The following is a 6,509-nucleotide window of genomic DNA, read 5'->3' on the forward strand; positions in this document are numbered from 1 at the left end:
TGATGAAATGCCTGCCATACCCCTAAACGTCAGCTCGTCTCCTTATTCAGTGTTCTTCTGTACTGCCCAAGATATTAAAGAGATTTTAGTCTTTAAGACTTAAGTCCTTGAAAATAAAACATAGTCCTTAATTCTTAGCATACTACTTCTTTTTGGATCATCCAAATGGCTATATACCAAATAGAGTACCACAAAAGAAAACAGGTATTTTGAAGTAGATTTTTTTCTATTTTAAATTACTCAAAGGTCAGATTTATGGTGCAGTTAGAGTCTGCTTTTACCCAATTTAACAGATTAATTTGGTTTCTCTCCTAGGAATTGAAATTTGTAACTGAAAAGAAACCTGGAGGATATCTAATTCAAACTTCTTCATTTTAAATGAGAAAATAAATAAGTATGAGGAAACACTGTCATTTGACCAAAGTCATACAGCTACCAGCTTCTTTTAGATGCCATATTATAGGAGCCTTTAATATCTGAGAGTTCATTTTCCCTTCCACATGCTCTCACTCTGCCTCCGTGTTTCTTTATCTCCCATAGATCTTGGTTTCCGAGGACAGGAAATGTCTCTGCTTGCTGGCATTACATCCCATCACAGTTGTTCTTGCCAGCACCCCCTGATGGCATCATGATTCATATCCCTCTCCCCACCCCATCCCCTCAAATCTCACAAATGAGCCTCTTTTCCAGGCACCCCTCCCAGGTAAGAATTTTACAGTCATAACTGGACACTTCAGTCCCTGCTTAAGCTATTGGTTGTTCCTTGGAATTTGGATATATTATAGCATGATTGAGGACAGGTGGGGTACACCGCCAAGTGTCTATGTGCTTGAGGGGCTGAAGATAATTTTGGAAAACAACACTTCTTAAGAAGGAAAGGAAGCAGCAAATATGGGCCAAGCACAAGCTTGCAGTCATCAAAGAAAAGAGAAAATTATGATCACACTTAGATTTGCCACAGTCATGATCATGATAGACACATCTGAAACCTACAGAGAATAAAAGCTAAAATAATGATGTTTAAGTAATAAATATAATCCTCAGGCACCATGAGACTAAGAGGAACATAAAATCAGGAATATAAAAGGCTTTTGCACATCAGGGCTGCAACCTGCAGTGGCACTGACAAGACACAGGGCTGATATCTTTGGGAAAGGACAGGGAGCACACCACTGGTGGTAGCACTTGTGCTGGAGATCAACAGCAGAGGTAATAGGAAGCCTCATTAGCAGGCATCACCAATGGGATCCATAAGGGCAGAAGATACACTGCATAATAACCAAGAGAACTTGGCTTACAGACAAACATAAAAAGCTTACTGGGTTAGATGTTAGGAGCCCTGGAGATTCCATAAGAGCGAGCCAGACTGACACCTAGAACCGTGCTATTGATTAGATTTCCCTGGGGCACTGGGCCTGAGGAAATATAAGTTACAGTCTGATTTCTTGCTGATTGTTCTGGCTCAAATCCAAATCAATGTTTTTAAACTTTTGCAACTCCTCTACTCAGGTCATTTCTTTGTCCCACCTCTTTTCTATTTTCATTTTATTTATTTCTGATGAATCACAAAGTTACTGTTTATAGAATTAATAATTGTGTTAAATATATTTAAGTTACCTCTTGACTGATGCAAAGGAACTAAAGAGGACATTCAATTATGATAAATATTAATTATGGGGAATAGTCATTTATTAAACTATCATTTGTTAATAACTTCTGCATCTCCTGCTCAATTTCACAGACACTCGGTGTATGACTCAGTTCTGTACTCAAACTCCTGTTTGAAAAGATAAGTGGGAAAATGAGATTATTAGACAAGAAATAAGTACCTTTACTCTTTGCCTGAGGAAATTTCTAAAAAAACAATTTGCCTACACAAAAATTTGCTCATCTGGGCAACTTCTCTCTTCTCAGGACAATGGATTGTTCAACTGGGCAAACAGCTTACTTATCACACAAAAGTTTATTTAGCAAGACTTGATTCAAGACCCTCACCTCACTCTGTCTACCAACCCTAAGTAAGTATGTCAAAAATTTTCCCCAATCCCAGTCACTTCTGTTTCTTGAAAATCCTATCACAAACTCTTTGAGTACAGCCCTGAAAGCTATGTGAACATTATTTATTGATGTCTCTCTTCTGAGAAATTACTAAGATTCTGTCAAGGTAGTGCCTTCCCTTGCTGCATTATGTCTAACAAAATTAACCTTCTTTGATTGACATGTTTTAGTAGTCATTTGGAGAGTCAGCAGTTGGAAGTGCCACTAAGATCCACTTGAGAACTTTCCACTAACACCGGTACCACCACTATAGCTCAAGCCTTTTGGCTCAGAAATTGCATACTCCTCCAAAGTTCCTGCATTGGAATGAGAGGCCAGGACTGAAGCTATGCTGGGACCTAAACCACATGGGCTCTAAATGATTTTAAAAGGACATAGTTTTTTTCTTGGCATGCATTTCTCCGAGTTCCCTATTTTCCCATGGTTATTTGATATTTTAAATCTTCTCTATGGGGCAAGATGTCATTATTTACATAAATATAAAGTTGTTTTCCAGCCAGACTGAAGCTGCAAACTTGTAGACTTTCAAGTACTATCCAGAACCTGGAAAACTAAAGAAGACATCAGTAAAGCTATGCTGATTCCACCCCTCCAGCAGGACCCTGAGATAACAGCAAGGACGGGAGCAGAAACTAGGAGTCTTGATGAGACCTCGCACGTGTCTTCTTACATGGAGCTCCTGCAGCTGACATCCCCCTCCCTCCTGCTTTTCATTTCCCACATTCCACTCCCTCAACCTCCTCTTTAAAAACCCCTCAATAAATCTGTGTCTTTGAGATGGCTTTAGTCTGGCCATTCACCTTCAGGTTTACAGGAGAGATGAGTTTGCTTAACATCTCTCCTCAGGTCACTGGTATTCCTGAATAAAAGCTGACTTCCATTTTCACCAAAATTTGACTTTTGAGTTGTTTAGTTTTGAAAGGGGGCAGGCAGCCAGACCTGTGTGCCGTGTAACACCTTGATCTTCCTTCCTGCTGCAAAACAGAGGTAAACCTGGTGTTGGGTCTGAGCTCTTATCTCTTTTCTTTGAGCCCCCAAATTCTGAGTTTATTTTATCTCTCAGAAATGAGGAACTCTTTTTAGAAATTCTTTATCTTCTCAAACTTTAAAATATTTGTCCTCAAAAGAAATCTGCTTAGCTATTGATAACACTATTGTTTTATCTCTGTCTGTTGTCATTATTTTTTGTGGTAAGTCTTTCCGAGGAATTTCACAGGGAAGAGGACAGGTGATAAGTTCATCACTCAAGCAGACTACAAGGGCGCACAAAGAACGACTCATCACACTGATGTCCTTAGAGGACAAACGTTGCTTTCAGTCACTTATCAACATCTTATAAGAAGTTTCCTCAGTCTTGTTTTGTTCATGAGAGTGTAGTTCTGAAAGAGATATCTTCTAACACACTCCATCTACAAAGAAATGTCTATTTGTCAGTCTCCAGTTGGTCTCTCCAGCAGACTTATTAAGTTAGAGGTCCAAGACACAAAGTGCAACAGCAGGTATTCTCTCAGCCACTGCAGATGCTCATGTGTTCATCTCAGCACAACTTGATACCTGCTTTGGGCCAGATTCCTGTTTCTTACATGGTTTTGCCCTATAAATTGAATTTCAGTGCTTATCTTTCTCAATGGCACAATTGCATCAAGGATAATTAAGAACTCCAGTGGATATTTAACGTTAATAATCTTGTTCTTACAAACAGGCACTTTAGAACAAAGAGTTAGCAAAATTGAAAATACCCATTGGATGAATTTTATTTTCTGTAAAGAAACTCCCCAAATAAATTCAGATTCCAAAATTGTTCTCTAAAAAGAGTTCTTAGTCAATACTCATAAAAAATGTAAAAAATTCAAACTTATGTATTTTAGATGCTCCAGATCACAATTTAAATCTAACAGCCTTTATCCCCCTTCTCCTCTTCACTTCTCCTGTGCTTCTTCAGTACCCTCTACTCCTATCTCTCTTTGTAACCCATTTCCTTTCCTTTCTGGACAGCCACAAACTACAAGTTGCAATCACCTCTTAAAGTTCAATTCACTTTAAAACAGAGCATTCTGACATCGGCATCATGCTCTGACATGTTGGGCATCAATATGAGTGGTTATTCATATATTACTATTATCCTGATTATGTTTTATTAGTAATAAAATGTTTTTTTAAAAGCCTTTATATTGCAGTATTTTTAACTTCATTTTTTTCCCCAGATTTTTGAACAAGGTGACTCACATTTTTATTTTGCACCAGGTCTCTCAAACTATGAAGCCAGTCCCTACACTATAATTCAAAGAATACCAAGAAAATAAGACAATGTCCAAAAATTCATACATTCATCAATTTCTCACCTGCAATTTTTATAAAATTAGGCAAATCAAAATAGACCACTACAAATCAAAGTAAACCACTATAGATATACTACTACTTTTTCAAGCAGGAATATGTACTGTTTTAGGGTAAGAATGTTAAGCTTTACCTTTCTAAAGACTTCTCTGGTATCTTAACTATTATGAAAAAGGATCTGGGGGGGGGAATGTGATGAAATTAGGAGGTAATTTGATTTATACCATCTGTGATGGTTGATATTATGTGTTAACCTGATTAGGCCACAGGGTGCCTAGATATTTGTCAAACATTATGAGATTAACATTTAAATCTGGTAGACTGAGTAAAGCATATTGTCCTTCCTAACGTGGGTGGGACTTCTTCAATCGATTGAAGGACTGAACAGAACAAAAAGACTGACTCTTCCCCCAAGTAAGAGAGAATTCCTTCTGCCTGACTGACTTCAAATTGGAACATCAGCTTTTTTCTGACTTTGGACTTAAACTGGAACGTTGGCTCTTCCTGGATCTCGAGTCTGCTGGCCTTTAGACTGGTACTACACTGTCAGTTCTCTTGAGTCTCTCGCTTGCTGACTCACCTTGTGGATTTTGAGACTCACCAGCTTCCATAATTGCATAAGCCAATTACTTAAAATAAATCTCTTTCTATAATACGCCTATCCTATTTGTTCTGTTTCTCTGCAGAACCCTAATATACCCAAATAGTTATTTCTGTGAACTCTTCAGATAGGGAATAAGTTTTGTTCTTTGGACTTAATCTAGACACTCTTGGCTTCTGGATAAGAAGGAGACTACAAACTGGTAATAAATACCCTGTTAGTATTTGCCTGTATATAGTCCTCATCAGTAATCTCTAGAGGTTTAAATGACATTATGACACATTGGATCCATCAAATTATTCTAAAAATAATCACTCAACAAAAGGAATAGGAAAACATGATGATTATTTTAGAGACTGCAGTCACCACCACTGAACAGTTGGTACATGATCACAATACCTGACCCAGCAGTGCAGATCTGTTTTGATCACTTTCTCAGCTCAAAGTGAAGAATGATCCATGGTGGGGGAAATGGAGACTACCTACATCTGCTTAGATTAACAATCAGGACAGAGAACTGAGGCCACCTATGTTACCTATGACTTAACTATATTTTCTATGAAATTTTTGCCTAGGAATACAAGCCTGTTGACTAACAAATAATGTAACTGCTTTGGAAAATTCCTGCAACCAATTTGTCTAGGAAAAATAGTTTGCTCATGTGAGCAAACAACTCTCCTTTCAAGACGATATATTGCTCAACTGGAAACAGCTTGCACATCGAACAACAGTTTATCTAATACTCACTTTAACACTCTTACCTTGCTGTGTACACCAACCCTAAATTGTTATGCCATAAAATTTGCTCAATTCTAATCAGTTTTCCACCTAGAAAGTTCCTAAGCCACTTGAATCAGACCTCATAACTTTATAAATATATTTCCTTCCTTTTTTTTTTTTTTTTTGAGACACAATTGAGACTCTGTTGGGGAGGTGTTTGTCCTTACTGCAGTAGAACTAATAAACTATCTTTGCTTCATCAGTTGATTTTTTTGGTGATCTTTTGAGGAGATGGCACTCAACAGGTACATTCGTAGCTATAAAAACAGAGAGAAAAGAGCAATAATCAATCATCTAGAAACCTCTCTACAAAATGACAAAATAAAAGAGCTTCTCTATTGAATGGAAAAACCCTGGCCCAAGCTCAAAATAAGACACACCAGGAGACAGGGTTCAACCAAAGTGTATTAGGCAGGCAAAATGAACAAGCGGGCTGCCCTCTCAAAAGTGGGAGCAGCAGCAGGGAGAGTTGGGGTGGGCCTTTTATATCCAGTTAGGCTGAGCTGGACTGTTCCTATTGGCTAAGAAGAAAGGGGAGGGAAGCAAGTGGGGTTTAAGCTGAGCTGGGACTTTCTCATAGGTGGGCAAAATTGCACGCACAGGAAGGTGACCTGGCAGCTAGGGGATTTTTCTGGGTGGGGGTTTTCCAGGAAACTTTCTCAGGCACCATTTTGTGTATCTCGGTCTTTAACGCCATTTTACTTTTCTGGCAAAGGGTATATTAGCCAACATC

This window comes from Cynocephalus volans, chromosome 4 (assembly GCF_027409185.1).
Source record: "Cynocephalus volans isolate mCynVol1 chromosome 4, mCynVol1.pri, whole genome shotgun sequence".
Taxonomy (NCBI): Eukaryota; Metazoa; Chordata; class Mammalia; order Dermoptera; family Cynocephalidae; genus Cynocephalus; species Cynocephalus volans.